Raw genomic sequence first — 17054 nt, forward strand, 5'->3', positions numbered from 1 at the left:
GCCAAAAAGTGTCTGCTGTCACCACCCCATTGATTAACTAACTGTCCCTCTGTGGAGCAGAGCCAATTGTGGGATCCCTGGAGTGTATCCACTGTTCCCCACCCACTCTGCAAGGATTCCCTGGAGTGTTAGTGAGAGGTTTTGTATAATGTAATCAGGGATGTAGTTCTAAATAATGGGGAGTACCCATGACAGGAATCTTCTCAGATGATTTACATGTTATATAGTATATCTTAACCACAGCTTGCATATATAGGTAGTATTCCACAGAATAATAATCATTTGGAACACACAAGCACTGAAATGTGCGTTAATCACCCTTGCACTACCAGTGCCTACTCTGAGAGGTAAAATTACCACTGCCAGGATTAGAACACGCAACCATGTACACAATCTTCACGATAACCTACCACTAAGCTGCCTGAGATGTACCAATGGCAGTTGTGTATACTGACAGGTTAAAACACAAAAGGTAGGAATGTGTAGAAATAGGACCAACCGGCATGTACCCAATGAAAGGTGTATGCTATATATATATATATATATATATATATATATATATATATATATATATATATATACCTATATATATATATATATATATATATATATACATATATATATATATATATATATATATATATATATATATTGAGAGAGAGAGATATATGTCGATATATGGGGATATATATATATATGTATATATATATATATATATATATATATATATATATATATATATATATATATATATATATATATATATATATATATAGAGAGAGAGAGAGAGAGAGAGATAGATAGGTTAACAACATCTACATAACCATGGATGTACATATAAATGGGATACCTACCACTTACCGACTGCTTGACATACTGACGCTCGTAATCACAAGGTTTAAAGTCCGAAAGACCACAGTACTGAAACACCAGATGCATCAGGTTTAAAATCACGATGTTAAGGAACATTTAGTTAGTGCTTCTGGTGTTGCGGTTCAGGGAGGTTACTGTGTGTAAGTGTGTTTCTGAGGGCTGTAGTGTGTGTAACTGTATGTTCTGAGTGTGGTGTGTGTTCCTGGGGGAATGTAATTTGTGGGTTGGGTTTGCTTTGTGCGTCTGTTTGTGCGATCTAGGAAGTAGAATATTAAAGTAGGGGGAGGTGTGGCGGGGCAGACACCCACATGGGGGGTGTAGGGGGGCTTGCCCACCTGCTCATACATAGAGTAGGATGGTTTGTTTGGATGTGGTAGGTAGCAGTGTGTCTCTGTGCGCATGTGTGTGTTCTATGTTTGTGTTACTTTCGCGAGTTACTGTCGCTGTCAGTAATATGGGGTATGGGAGTCTGGGCCCGGTACTGTGGGCATCGGAATTGTGTGGTTTCAGGATTTCATAGGTATCCCGTATACAACAGCTGAAATGTTCATATATCAGTATAACATGGACCATAGCAATCACACATTCCGCCACGACCAAACTTTATGAACAAAGGATATTGAGAGTATATGCTTATACACTATTACAAATATGTGCTATGGACATGAGACAAAGATAGGGTTACCACCTGTCCCACTTTGTGAGGGACAGTCCCTCTTTGGGCAGTTGTGTCCTGACCAAAAATATTAAACGTGCCAATTGTCCTGAGATTGTAGGACATAATTATGTCCCATATGTAATGCAATAGTTGCATACAATAGTTCTTTCTGTATCTAAAATACCTACATTTTACAAGAAACAGGATAAGTGACTAAACTGCTACAAGAATAAGCTTATATTTAGGCAAAAAAGGAAAGTTCTATCCCATGTGCTGACCATGGGTTTGTGTCAGCCTGTAAAATCTGATGTGTGTCCAGAACATGTCCCACTATGGCCATTTGAGAAGGTGGCAACCCTAGCCAAAGAGGGTCAGTCACCAACACAACTCCAGTGACTGCAAATACCTATGACAGAAATGCACAGCTTTCATGTAGCAACACTTTATTACATTCCAATGTATTACCAAAAAGAATCAAGGATTAACATCACCTGCATGCTATACAGGAACCAAGTAACAGTTCCTTAATGAATCAGCCTGCAATTACCATAGTATTAGTCCACTAAAGGATAGGTATTCAAATAGGGAAGGAACCCTCACGCACATATCGATTATGTATAAAAGCAGTTCCTACACACATGCATCTGTTATGTACACCCACCAACATCACACCCAAACAAATTACAATAAAAAATGCAATAACATCACAAATCATTCACTCACTGTACGACATCTGCAGAAACCTTAACATACCTTTTCAGAGGCACACTAACATGGCCCTATGTGAAATAGTTGCTGTTATACAATGGAACAGCTGCTGATATTACAGGGTTTGTTTGCACTAATCCCGTTTCAGAGGCTTGTGTGTACACCGGGAAGTGTTACCAATTACTGATTAACAGCACAGTATGATACACATGTACACCAAAACAAGGATGTCTGATGAGCACACTGTAAACCACCTAACAGTTCATGCATAGCCATACAGCCTTGAGCTGCCCAAACATCCTTGCCAGACTGAAACATCTGCAGAAGTATCAGGTACAAACAAACCCTGCATAAGTAGCAATGTTCTGAAATATAACAGCTGTACTCACATGTAGAACATCTTCTAGCCATTACACACAATCCATGGGAGTCATGAAGCTAATATATCTCTGTCTGTCTCCATATAGCTGTTGAAATACATCACAAACAACACATTCAGGCTGTCTTCCTCGAAAGTAAGGCAAACGCACAATGCCCAAGTGGAGTACTCAATTATACACCTCTGTTGCCATGGTATTGGCTAATGGAGTAGCTGTACAGCTGATGTGCATCTAATTAACTACTTTGGAACACCAGTTGGTGGTCAGGATAGCACATGTTACCAATATTTAAAAGGATGGCTTATCACACATTCAAACCATCTGTATATTTATTTATTTATTTTATTTTATTTATTTTTATTTATCATTTGTTGACCGGGAAAGTCAGACTAGGTTCCACAGAGCCTGTTTTCAGCGGAGGCCCGGGGAGAAATGCTCCAGATGCATGTCTTTGGAATATGCCAGCAGAACGTTACAAAGACGATTGAAACACAAACTGAAAAGGATTGAATTAACAGTCAACGACACTTCGGGTTACTAATAAGGTATGTAGAACACTCAGTATGTCTGTGTATGAAGTACCTGTTCTGTAATATTTAAAGTGCATGCAATCCATATAGTGGAAACTGTTATCTTGTAGTGATATATTGTTGAGCATCGTAACGCTTGTAGTATTTATGTGTGCACTGCTGTAGGTCACAAGGCAAACACTGCATAAACCACAATGGATGCTATATAAGGGCTTTGAACCCAAATATTCCTCACCAGTCGCTGTCAGTGACAGGGCTGGTCCAACAAGTATGTGCTAAACAGGGGATAGTATATGTGGATTTATTGTAACAGTAGGCATATGTATGGGTGTATTACTGAGAATAACATGTTGAAGGTTGGCCCACTGTGCAATTATGATTTGCATTGTGGGATATTGTGCCAGTAACTGTGAAATGTACAGTATTGTAGGCAGATATGTATTACAAGTTACATAGCATTACTGTTATGTTAGGCAAACATTAGTTATGTCTATTGGCATTTACAATACACAGTAACAGGATAAATATGACTTGTAGTCACCCGACAGTTTATCAGCATGATAGCAAAGTAAAATGGAAGAGCTAGTTAACTATCCATGCACATAAGACATGTAATAAGTGCAAAGGTAGGTACTGGGCTGTCTGCCCAAGGGTATTTATAAGCCTAGCCACCCCCTTAGGTTAGTTCCCTGTGCGTCTGAATGGCAGAGCCATTAGTTCCCTGTGCCTCTGTCCAGCAGAACCACTGCAGTGATCCCCGGGGTACATGTCTGTCTCCCATCCACCAGTTAAGGTTTCCCTTGAAGAGTGCTAGTGAGGGGCCCTGCCTGATGTACATTGGAATCATGTTTCAAAGCATGGGGAGTCTCTGGATCAGGAATCTATCCGTCCAGCACGTCCTAGTCATCATTGTGGTTAGGTGTATATCCCTAGAGCATGTGGCTCTCAGGGGCTTCTGTTTAGGTGGAGCATATCCAGCATTACTGGGTTGGATATGGTCCTTGTATGGCAAGCAGAGATCACCTGTGAGTATGAGTTCTGCAACCGAGTACAGCTGGAGTTTCTTAGGTTGGGCTGCATAAGTCATCTGTTTGAGGTCAGTAATCCTCTTGGTGTGGTACTGCTGTGGTCTTCCAAGCTGTTGCAGTTGTCTTGTAAGGTACATCCCAAATGGGGTGTTGTATCCTTTAATGGGTCTAATAAGTCATAAGTAGAGAGGCACAATGGCCTCCTTTGTTCTGGATGTGAACCCATTAGAGATTAGGGGGTCCACATAGAATGACATTCTAACCACCTTGTCATTATGGGTATCAAAGGAGAGATTGCTATCTACTGGGGTTCCCAGATCCCTTATTACTTTTTCTCTATGTAGGGGACTAGCACCTATTTGGTAGTCCACGGGTAATTAGTTATATCCAAAGGGGATGACTATGCACTTTTTGGCATTCAGCTTGAGGCCATGATATTGACACCAGGTATCTGTCTCAGAGCGACTCTTCTGGAATGTGCCTGTATCAGCTGGGGAAACTATTATGGCCCCTAGTTTGCAGTCATCTGCAAACCTTTTCAGCCAAAGCCCTCCTGTGCTTGCCTGTACATCAGAGAATTATATATCAAACATGAGGGGTCCTAGGCTGAGCCCTGGGGGACGCCACTTGTAATTGGTATACAGTCCGACGTAGGGTATGCAACTCCCACTGTGTGGGTTCTGTTCGTGAGCCACTTTGCAAACCATCACATGACGTAGGGGTTAATGTTCAGGTGGATGGGTATGTCGATAATACCAGAATGGGGAATGGTGTTGAAAGCCTTTGAGAGATCAAGGTAGGCTGTGTGGACCTCCTTACCCTCATCTAATGCCTTGGTAACTGTCTCTAACAAGACCACCAGGTTTAGGAGTCATGGTCTGCTCTTAACAAAGCCAAACTAGGAGGGGTCAAAGGTTTGGACATACACAATGTCTCTGTGACTGAGATCAATGATGATGTGCTCCATAGCCTTGCAGACCAGGCTAGTCAGGCCTATAGGGCAATAGGTCCCATTGTACATTGTGGCACCACCTTTGTGGAGTGGGATAACTGTTTCTGTGCACCATTCAGGGGTCAAAAAGTCCAATGCAAGGCTATTATTGAATATGGTGCGTAGGTAGGGAGCCAGTACATTTTGAATTTCGTGTAAAACACAGCCTGGGATGTTGTCTGGTCCCATGGATGATGTGATATTGGCTTTAGAGTATGCAGCTTTTACCTGCATAGTTGTGATTACAGGGACTCTGCACTCTTCCTGTAAAGATATGGGCCTTTTAAGGGGTGAGAAGGGGGGAACGGTAGCACTGAACCTATCTGCCAGGATGTTGGCAATATCAGTTGGCTCTGTATTGTTCGTGCCTTTGTGCTGTAACTCAGAGCAGATCTGGGTGTTGACATCGAGATATTTGACATAGCTATAGAATGCTTTGTAGTTGTCATTGGAATTAGTGGTGGTTTTGTTTCCGTAGCTAGCTTTGGAGGATCTTATAAGGGATCTTACCTTCTTACTGAGGCTGACCAGGGAGCTCCTCCATGCATGGGATTGTACTTTCTTTTGCAACAGTGTCTTCCTTCTGTTGTACAGTTTGTTTATGGCAGGGGACCACCAGATTGGCTTCCTTAGTTAGGAGTATAGCGTCTTGGTTCTGTTTGGGATAGCACGATCCATGCACTCGTGCAAGTGCTTATAGAGTGCATGTGTGTAGGATTCAGCAGTTGTAACAGAATTGTCCATCTGCATGGGTGTCATGAAGTTCACCACATCTGTCTTAAGAAGCATGAAGTTGGCTTTGTAGACATATTATACTGTGGTTTCCTTAATGAGGGTTGGGGCGGGATGTGGATATCAAGTGTGTTCAGCTTATGGTTGAATCGGACCAATGAGGGGTTGACTTCAGGTGTTGAACACCGGTCACTCATGTTGGTAATGCCTAGGTCTAGTTTATTGTTGCCCTGCTGGGTGTGTGGATAAGTTGATCCAGGGCATTGGTGTTTATGAATTCCAGAAAGCGTTGAGCTAATGAGTTGGTACACGAGTAGTTTTCCCAGTTAATGGTGGGGTAGATTCAGTGAGACTATGTGATGAGTGTGGTGTGGTGTGAATGTTTACCTTCTCCACATGACTGTCAGGGTCAGTCTTGGTTGGAGAGACCTTTACCTCCAGTTTGGCTTGATACGTGCATCTCTCACAAGTTGTAGTGTTGGGTGGTAGGCAGAGAGGGTTGTCTGCGTACATGAGGCAATGTGTACATTGCCTCAAGATGTCCCGATTCATCAGATAGACAGGAGAGAACACTGGCAGCTGACCCTTGGACATGCCTGAATATAAAACTAATTTCCCCTAGATAAGTGAAGAAAGTGAGTACAAGAGCTTTTTTACTCTAAGCAAGTGAGAAAAGTATGTACAAAACCTGTTTACCTCTAGGTAATGAGGAAGATTGAGTGCTATAATAATTAGTAGCTTACGTAGTGTTTACAAGTTCTGAACAAGTGCTGAGCATGAATAAGCAATCCAGATAGGGTCTTGGATAACATAAACACACTGCCCCCCCCCAACAGGTACACAATCATATATCCATGTACACCAGAGAGCCCCTGTACCCACAACTATGCAGGTACAAGCTGCAGTCAGGCTGCATGGGACTTGTCCACATCCCAGGTTGTATCATACACATATGGCAAAAGAGGTTGCTCTCCAGGCTGTGTACACACTAAATGGTGCACACCAACAGGTATCACAGCGCACAAAGGGGGAGACACCACTGATAATGGGAAGTACTGCACTACTACCCCACTGAGTCTGGTCTGAAAGGCCGTGGATCTTGATCAAATTATTTGATGTCAGCAGTACAGATGTACATGACAGTAAGGTTGATTTCACACTGCATATCATAACCTTGCCAGGTCATAGGACATCACCACCCATACTGTGTTCCACCTACACATGGTATACTAGATGTACATTCCTATGTCACAGGAGTGTTTTGCAATGGGACTGCTGGCAGAACCAACACTACAGAAGGTGTCTGAATAATACATGCACATCACACCAGTGCCAGCTACAGGGTTAGACAGGGTTAATTAATTGTACTCACCCTCATTGTAGTCCATACCACACAGACTAACAGAAGGCATCTGCCTATTGAAGTATGCAAATGACTATGACCTAAGAGCAATAGCCGACTCAGAGTGTTGTGGACAACATACAGAAGGGGCTCTGTGGGTGAGGTGTGTGTGACATATGGCCACAATCTGACAGCTACATACTGCATTGTCACCCCTATGTTAATAACCCTGTACCCATGAACTACCACCTAGGCAGCAGTCAACATAATGGACAGTGTGTGTAAGGGATGCAGCTGGGCAGTTGTCTTTCCTGTGATAGTTACATCACCACACCTGTCAGGTAGTCGCATGTGGCAATCCTAATCATGACAGGGTGCCATCCATGAATATAGAGATCATTGTCCAGCCATACACAACACCCAAGTGACCCATAACAGATCACATATTTCCTTTAAGGGGTATTGGCCATGTTCAGATGGCCTACATCAGCCTTCCCATTCCCCATCTCCACTAAGTAGGATGATGAATACCCTGAATAAATCCATGTCCAACCCAGTGATGTTGGACATGCTACATGTACACATCCTGATCTCAAACACATACTTCATGGTCATCCACCTTCCTAGTACTAGGATCACCACATGCTGGACAGATCCTTGTTCCATACACTTTACATAGTCCTGTCATACTATACATTCCTGTCCAGCAAAGCTGCACATCGCCCTCTCTCAGACATGGTGTGATGACCACACAGTAAATGTATCATTAACCCTGTGGATCAGTTATGTGGCACTGTTCCACCTGGCCCCAGAGACCCGCCTGTCAGCTACAGCTAGGTAACCTTTCATCCTAGATTCATACATGGCCCAGTGCATATAGCCTACTTTTTGACTTTGACTGTACATGCTATAGTTGATATCCATCCCTGCAAATACCATCTGGCTAGCCAGTGTCCCATGTGTATCACATGTGCAACACAGGTGATACATGGCAGAATGTTGAATAGCTGTACAGTGCCATGTAGATGTATATGGCAGAACACATACATGTAAAACCTTCCATGAGCAAGTCTGCAGGGTCACAGGTCATGTCCGTTAAGGCAGTGTAAGTCTTTATATGTGAAATATACACAGCATCAAGGTCTACTGCATTAATGTGGACACATCCAGCCATGTGCTGATAGGTAGGAACACCAGTACAGGCAAACAGACATGCCCACATCAAGAAAGCATCCACTTGGAGTATGAGCAATGTAATCAGGTGAAACACACACACACACATATATATGGTGATAATATCCACTCACCATTTAGTGTCACATGTGTGTGACACAAACATGTCAGTGGTGTCAGTGTCATGTAGACTTGCAAAGACAACTATTTAATTGTAATAAATGTGATACACAAGTATGTTCAGCTGTAACTCTGTATGTCTCTGTGAGTTACTGTGACCTGTCTCCATCATTATGTCTTCCAGGTATGCTGCGTGCAAGGCTACCCCCTTATACCCACTTGGAGGATGAGGCCCTCATCCCATACCTACATGACAATCATGATATCCTGTTCAGCCATGTGCCACAGGATGAACAGCAGCGGGATGCCCTGTGGATGGAACTTTGCAGGAGGGTTAGTGATGGGGGTGGCCACAACCGTACATACCAGCCAGTGTGCAGACACAGTACAGACCTCATTAGATGGGCAAAACAGTGTGCAAATGCAATCACCAGGGAACAAGGTGCAACAGATGGTGGACCACCAAACTAACCCCCACTCACACATACCGAGGAGCTACTGGCCAACCTGGGGACACCTGCAGAACAACATCCACAAGCCTTAACTGATATTGTGGAGGTGGGTGTCTCTCAACCACCAAGCCTGGAGTTGCTTGGTAAGTCACTACTGCACCTATAACAACTATATTCCATATAGTTGCATGTGTCACTGTACAATATGTAATGTAACATCATATGCAAGGCATGTATACACACATGCCGCATACTATAGTATGCTACTCTCTGTATGCACACATGTGCATACACCATAGTATAGTCTAATGTACTGGTGTATGTGTTAACATGCACATTGCACCCTGTAGCTATCATACAGGCATGGATAATGCTCATACTGCTGTGTTACTCCTATTTAGGTACCTCTGGCATTCTGCTGTGACAGCAGCCCATTACAGGTGAGACTGTTATTATTTATCAGACATCGTAATGCACAGATCTATCTGCCATGTGGCCATTTACCACATGTACACATAATGTATGGTCCTGTCACAATATACAGATCGGACCTGCAATGCATCACAATGGTTACCCATGTGCAACACTTGCAAACTATGTGAATCACCGACATGAATCCTCACAAACTGTCATTGCCAGATGTGTGGACAGCTGTGCATACAATGGTGGAGGTGCTGTTCACTCTAGGGACATGTACTACAGATCAGAACTACACATATAGGGAATACAAACAGTACTACACAGTGAGCTGGAGTATGGCCAGCCCACAGGATTCACTGGTGTGGATCATAGCCCTGCTATGAATGTCACACAATGTGATGTGCTATCTTGACATGTCCATGACATCTAGTGGCCTGGCTGCAACACTGCCTAACTATCCTGAAAAACATATCCCACATACCAAACATACCACCCTTTGTCTGCATAACCCTGTCGTCAGTGGAGCATATGACATCTATGGGTGTATGTCATATGGGACAACACAGACATGTGAAATAGACACCCGTCACAATAATTTGGCCAACACATGTACACACATGGCCATGGAGGATGGCCAGAGTCATGAAACAATACACGCAGTAGACGTGATGTGCTTGTGTGTACACCCTGTCATACAATGGCTACACATGGTCCAACTATGGCCTGTGTAATGGTTATATTGCAGATATGGAACACTAGACATCCTACAGGCCTGTGCACATCTTGTGTAGATGTGACATCAATCCACCACATAAGATGTGTTGAACATCATGAGTGTGTTACGACATGACAGCAGTCACCTGTGCAATATCCACATCAGCTCACAGATACAGTATTTTCCCCTTGCTCATGTCAGACATCAATGTCATACTTGCCCTTCATGTGTGTGTGTGCCAGGCAGCAGCAATATGGTTGCAGATGTGCAGGGGTCTCATCCATATACCCTTCAGTGACCTGTGTCACACATTCCACATCATGGTTTAGTGTGTATACACATCAGTGATTTGGGTCACATTCCACAGTATATATGTATTGTATCTGAACACAGTCATGGCTATGAACTGTCTGTAACTCACACTGTATAGCAATAGAGACGCCTCATGATTCCCTGCAATGGCTATACACATCAGCTAAATGTGCAGTATATCTGTAGGGCAGATAGACAAGATTGCATTGCGACACCATTACCCCACTGTATATTTGACAGAACACCATTGTGTTAAACATGTATGCATGTCATTGCACATGTTAGCAGATCACATGTCATACTATATGTGATTGTCAAGGTCATATGCCACACATCAGGCAGGTGTACTGTTAACCTGTGCCGGTCTACAAGGTGTAACACAGGGATGTATGCTAACTACTACTATGACTGTGTAATTTGCATGCCTTCCTTGCTATGACACATGCATGCTGTTGTGTGCAACCTAGGGATGTATGATAACTACCACTATTATTTTCTGCATTGCATGCCATCTGCCGTATCACATGCATGTTGCATGCCTTCTGTCATATGCATGTTGGGTGCCATAACATGTGTGTGTGTGTCTGTGTGTGTGTGTGTGTGTGTGTGTGTGTCTGTGTGTGTGTCTGTGTCTATTGTATAGATTGTAATGTACAGTTCTTGTCTGCCCCTCACAGGTGATGTAGGTGCATTACCCTACTGCGGTCCATCTGATGTTAGTGTCCCCACAGACTCTAGCAGTGGTGATGAACATATGGTTGAGGCACAGGCAGGGTTATCAGGGTCTGAATCTGTGCCATTGGTTGCCATTCCACCTATATCCCACTCATCACCGCACACAGATCCCATCCCTACACATACCCCATCACCAGTGGCCATAGAGGAAGGACAGTTGGCATGTGGTAGCTTGGAACAGGTACGTGTGGGGGCTATGGAAGGTGTGTCTGCACACCATGGTGTCATCCAACTGACGGGTGGTTCCCCACACAGGCACATGGCCAGTGCTGCTCGTAGGAGAACCTCTGGCCAACATGCCCCTGCAAGACAGAACGCAGCAGCTGGTGTTACCAGACACATGTTTCAGGCTGTAATGGAGGCACAGGCACATGCTGAATGGCACAACAGAGAAGATCAGAGGCTTCAGAGGGCTGCTGTCCATTCTTTAAGCAACAACATCCAGGCGATGGTAAATGCTGAACAGCAGATTGCTGAAGCTTTGGATAGACGGTTGGGTGACATGGTTGGATTCCTTGACCGTTGCATGACAATCCGCGAGTGTGAGCTGTCTGTGTTGGAACATCTGGTAGGAGTGAGGCATCAGGCAAGTGGACGTAGGCCTGCTACATCATTTGTTTCAGGTCTACGTGAACGAGCTACCTCACATGTCCACTCCCATAATGGTGGTAGCAGCAGCAGTGCAGCTGGTGCTGTGCTGTCCACACCACGACACAGCAGGCCACGTGCACGTGGCCCTGGATGGTCCCAATAGAGACACAGTTCCAGTGGACAAGTGTCATCAGACAGTACCCAATCTGCACCTCTGCCTGGTAGTGCCCGTGCAACCCCTGGCAGGCACAGGTCAAATGTCCTTGGCTGGACACCGTGAACTGTAAAACCTTGCCTGTACAGTCCGCAGCTGTCAATAATACCCTTGTGTAGGCCAGACACATGCCAGAACTATGTGCATACATACACGCACACACTGGAAATGTATGTAGGGCACCGCAACACACACATGCATAACATCCACACATGCCCAGTTGGATCAAAGGCCCTAACCCACACACATGATGTCATCCAATGGTGCAGCCTAGGCCTCTGGCAAACATTGTCACCCTGTGCACATGATGATGCCTGTGCTGCATCCCTGACATCCACACCATTGGTGCAGGCACATGCTCATATGGTCTGATGCACAGGGTGAACAAACTAGGAAGATAAGTGTAGTTTACAATTGTTGAGTACTGTTGACAGGCAGCAGACATACCATGTGCTACAGGTGTACAATGCATTTTGTACTGTTAACAGTATGTGTCTTGTGTAACAACAGTAACTGCATGTTGGTCATGATGTTCTGCTTTCCTCTTTCAGGTCTAATTGCACATGCCGGTGGATGTCAGTGTTTGCAGTTAGTGTCCCATATGTCAATGTGGACTACTCACAGATATGTATGAATATACCAGCATGCACCATGTAGCTGCCACATAACAGTGAGAATGTCCCAAGTTCCAAACACGTCTACTGATCCAAGAGCATGCTAGCTGTGTATTAAGCTACTGTGGCTACATCACAGGTACAGTTGGGTGACATCACAGGTACAGTTACATGGAGTGGTGAGGTAAGAGAGCGGTCTAGCTGATTACAAGGGTAGAGGCCAGTGGAAAGTGTGATGCCTCATTGGGAAGCAGTAATACACGTTCCTGTGACAGGATGCCAACACACAACTGCACCCACACACTCAGGTATTGACACACATGTATTCAGTGACACAGTAACACACCCACACACTCACGGATTCACTGACATAGTAACACACACTCACACACAGTTGCTACTGTTGAGGTGAGGACCCCTGCCTATTTGCAAATCATCATTACAGTACTGTGCACCTACATGATGCGCCACAGAGAATACACATGTGCAGGTAGTCAGTATGGCCTAAGATCGGGGACATCAACACAGATAGTAGATTGCATCACCTGGATGGGGGGAGGGGGTCTTATCAGTTCAGTATGGTAATATACATCCTCACTCCAGGGACCAGACAGCCATACACACACACACACACACACACACACACACACACACACACACACACACACACACACACACACACACACACACACTGTGGCATTCACTACTGAATACACCTATGTCACGCACATACAGATACCTCACATATGTGAGATACACGCCCATGCCTATGTCCTGCTTTCTACATTGCAGTCTGTACAGATGTCTACACTAGTGTACAGGAGAGTGAGTAGCAATTGAGATGTATTCCCCACCATACGTGACATATATGGACACACACGCAACCACACATGCCAGTACTGTGAATCAAACACCTGCCTAGCTCATGATATGTATGACAGACTTACAGCAGTATTCCATGCGTTACAAAGTGTACTGACTCTTCCTTTGGCAACAGTGCTGATATATGCACACGGGAGGTCTTAACTGTTACAGGTGTCAAGTGATTTACTTTTGGTGTCACCCTGACCGCTGTCTATGTTGTGTGTTATGTCCTTCAATTAACAAAACCATTGCTTACTGGTTACACAGGTTATTGTAGGACCACTTGTGACACACCTGTGAGCTGTCCTCAGCAAACATCCATCTGCAAAGATGCCCCACCACTTAGTTATTTCAACACATCTGTCCATACCTGAGGTACATCTTTCCATACATTCAGTATATCACCATATACAGTTGGCAATGTTGAGGCTGCATGATGTACTAAGATACACGTCACGTGCATACATCAGCAACTGCACATGCATAGTATCTGAACACACACCACTACATGTACATGTGTTTAGATCCTACAATCCTGTCATTTGGGCATGTTTGTTTTGTAGGCATTGCAATTGGTGGACATGTGTAATGACATACATGACACATGGACTGTTGTATGATATGATAGGTGTAATGGGTGACCGGTACAGACAGAATGTTACCTCTGTCAACATTGATATCACACCTTATGTACAGCTAGCATTCAGCAGCCATATACCTACATTCCATGTGAATGTGTGTAATGGCTGTAGCCACCTGTCTGCACAAAGGACAACAACAGCTATGCTATTTACATGTATGTTGTGTGTGTGGCATGTACATATCCAGGGCAGGTACATGTATGTCATATCCAAACATGAGGGTGTGTACTGATGTACAGCAACAGTCATCTGCTAATGCTGTAAATAAACAAGGGCCCCTGGTATGTGTACAGCTGACCTGGTTACAGACAGTGGTATTATTGCATTGCATAACACATGATGTAACTATGTCAGTACATTGGTACTCTCTAGAGTTGATGTAGAGCTTGGTACAGTCCACTGGTCAAGGGTCACATGGTGAGGTACTCTTATATGTCCTACAAAATGTATGGATGTGTGTGTTGGTGGACCGAGGGCATGGTGGTGTCTGAGGTTTACATCCTAGAATGCAGCATTTGACACTGTCCTACATCTAACTCATCTGTGATGCATTTCGTGGGGGTACCGGTCAGTACATGTGAGTGGCCTCTATGTATGTGGGGACACCACCACCTGGAGCGGTCTGTACCTGTATTATGGCCCACATGTCTGGTTTTGAGGTATATGGTGGTAGCGCTATTGTGCACTACAGAGCCTTCAGCCAGGTGTTCCTCACTGCACAGATGTCAGTACTCCCCATTGTTGGATCTACAGTGAGCAGCTGTGATTATGGATGCTACACATCTAGCAATGGTTAGCATAAGCATACAATGCAGTTGTCCTCTAGGAGTCAGGGTGTAATCCTGTGTTTAAGACATTTGCCTTGGAATGGCACTATATAGGCGAATGCGACTTTGCTATTATCCCCACTCCCTTGAATCATGGATGCATGTGATATGTGTCAAAGGCCTGTCTACTGTCAGTCATGTCATCCCAGAATGACAAACACTGGACAACCTCATACTTACAGCAGGACATTGGCTCATTGTGTTGGTCAAGCAGTTGCCACTCCTAGCAAGGCTCATTGTGTTGGTCAAGCAGTTTCCACTCCTAGCAAGACATCACTGCGAGTGGTGGTATTTTGCGTGTTATAGGATGGTACATCTAAGGTGACGGACAGCAGCAGACATTGTACAAAAAAGACCGGTGTCAGATATATGTAGAGCAGTGTTCCTGCTAACAATGACAACTACTAACACCAGAGCCCATTACAATGTGTTCTTTACATCAAACTGTAACAGCATGGCCACTGTGGCCTTCCGTGTTTAGAATCAGAGAGCATCCCAGACAGCCCTGTGCTACTAAGTGTATGAGCATGCCCAGTATAACCTTGTGTCGGTTATGTGCCTCTGTGTATGGGAATGGCCATTGTAACCCTGTATAGTGATAGTAGTCATCCATTCCAGAGATGGGCATACTCCAGGTCAGGATGGATTCCTACTTTAAACACACAGGTTCACAGGTATGTACATCTTAACTGCCAGCATCCCTGTTGATATCTGCATTCCTAGAAGGTCATAATGACAGCCTTGAAATGTGTAGTCTCTGTGGCGTGACTCGTAACTATGTAGTATTGTAATAGTGATCTGTAGATAGGCAGGTGTTCCGTTCCCACCACTGGCATGTGTGCGTGTGTGTGTGTGTTTGTCCCCATCTGCCTGAGGACTGAATAATGCTTTTAGACTGCTCACACTCCATACATTTCTTATACCCATCTTTGGCAAGGCTGATGATGTCACCCACCTACAAATACACCTTTGGGAGTGCTGCGTCCCAGTAATCTTGGTATCGCGTTCTGTAACTGTGTAATGCTGTAGTGTAATAAAGTAGTTATGTTGGTATTCTAATCCCAGACTTGCCAAGTGTGTGTGTGTGTGTGTGTGTGTGTGTGTGTGTGTGTGTGTGTGTGTGTGTGTGTGTGTGTGTGTGTGTGTTTGTCCTCATCTGCCTGAGGACTGAATAATGCTTTTAGACTGCTCAAACTCCATACAATTCTTATACCCACCGTTGGCAAGGCTGATAATGTCACCCACCTACAAATTCACCTCTGGGAGTGCTGTGTCTCAGTAATCTCAGTAGCGCGTTCTGTAACTGTGTAATGCTGTAGTGTAATAAAGTAGTTAAGTCGGTGTTCTAATCCCAGACTTGCCAAGTGTGTGTGTGTGTGTGTGTGTGTGTGTGTGTGTGTGTGTGTGTGTGTGTGTGTGTGTGTGTCCATCTGCCTGAGGACTGAATAATGCTTTTAGACTGCTCACACTCCATACAATTCCTATACCCATCTTTGGCAAGGCTGATGATGTCACCCACCTACAAATACACCTCTGGGAGTACTATAACCCAGTAATCTGGGTAGCACAGTCTGTAACTGCATAATGCTGTAGTGTGCTAAAGTAGTTAGGTCAGTGTTCTAATCCCAGACATGCCAGGTGTGTGTGTGTGTGTGTGTGTGTGTGTGTGTGTGTGTGTGTGTGTGTGTGTGTATGCCTGCGTGAGGCAAGTACAGTCCTTTTTAGAGTATGCACTCTCTGTACAAATCACATGACCACCTTTGTCAATCCTGCTGTTGTCACCCACCTAGGTCTACACCTGTAGGTGTGCTGTAACCCAGTATTCGCCGTAGCACATGCCCTAAAAGTGTATTGCTGCAGTGTGATATAGTAGGTAGGGGTTCATATACAGGACATGGCAAGTGTGTGTTTGTCTGTCAGAGCCTGAGTAGAGGTGGCTGTGAGTGTCTTACCATTGGACATGTTGGGTAGTTTTCCTATATGGTGTCCATCTTATGACACATTGGCCACCTATCGAGGAGTACAGCTGTCAGTCAGCCACGAGACTGTGTTGGCAAGCCATACCCCTACATCTGGAAAAAGGCCTGGTGAACAATGTATGCAACCCTACTAGTACCCGGTATATGTCCTGCAC

This window comes from Protopterus annectens, chromosome 5.part1 (genome assembly GCF_019279795.1).
Source record: "Protopterus annectens isolate FY-2018-M chromosome 5.part1, PAN1.0, whole genome shotgun sequence".
Taxonomy (NCBI): domain Eukaryota; kingdom Metazoa; phylum Chordata; order Ceratodontiformes; family Protopteridae; genus Protopterus; species Protopterus annectens.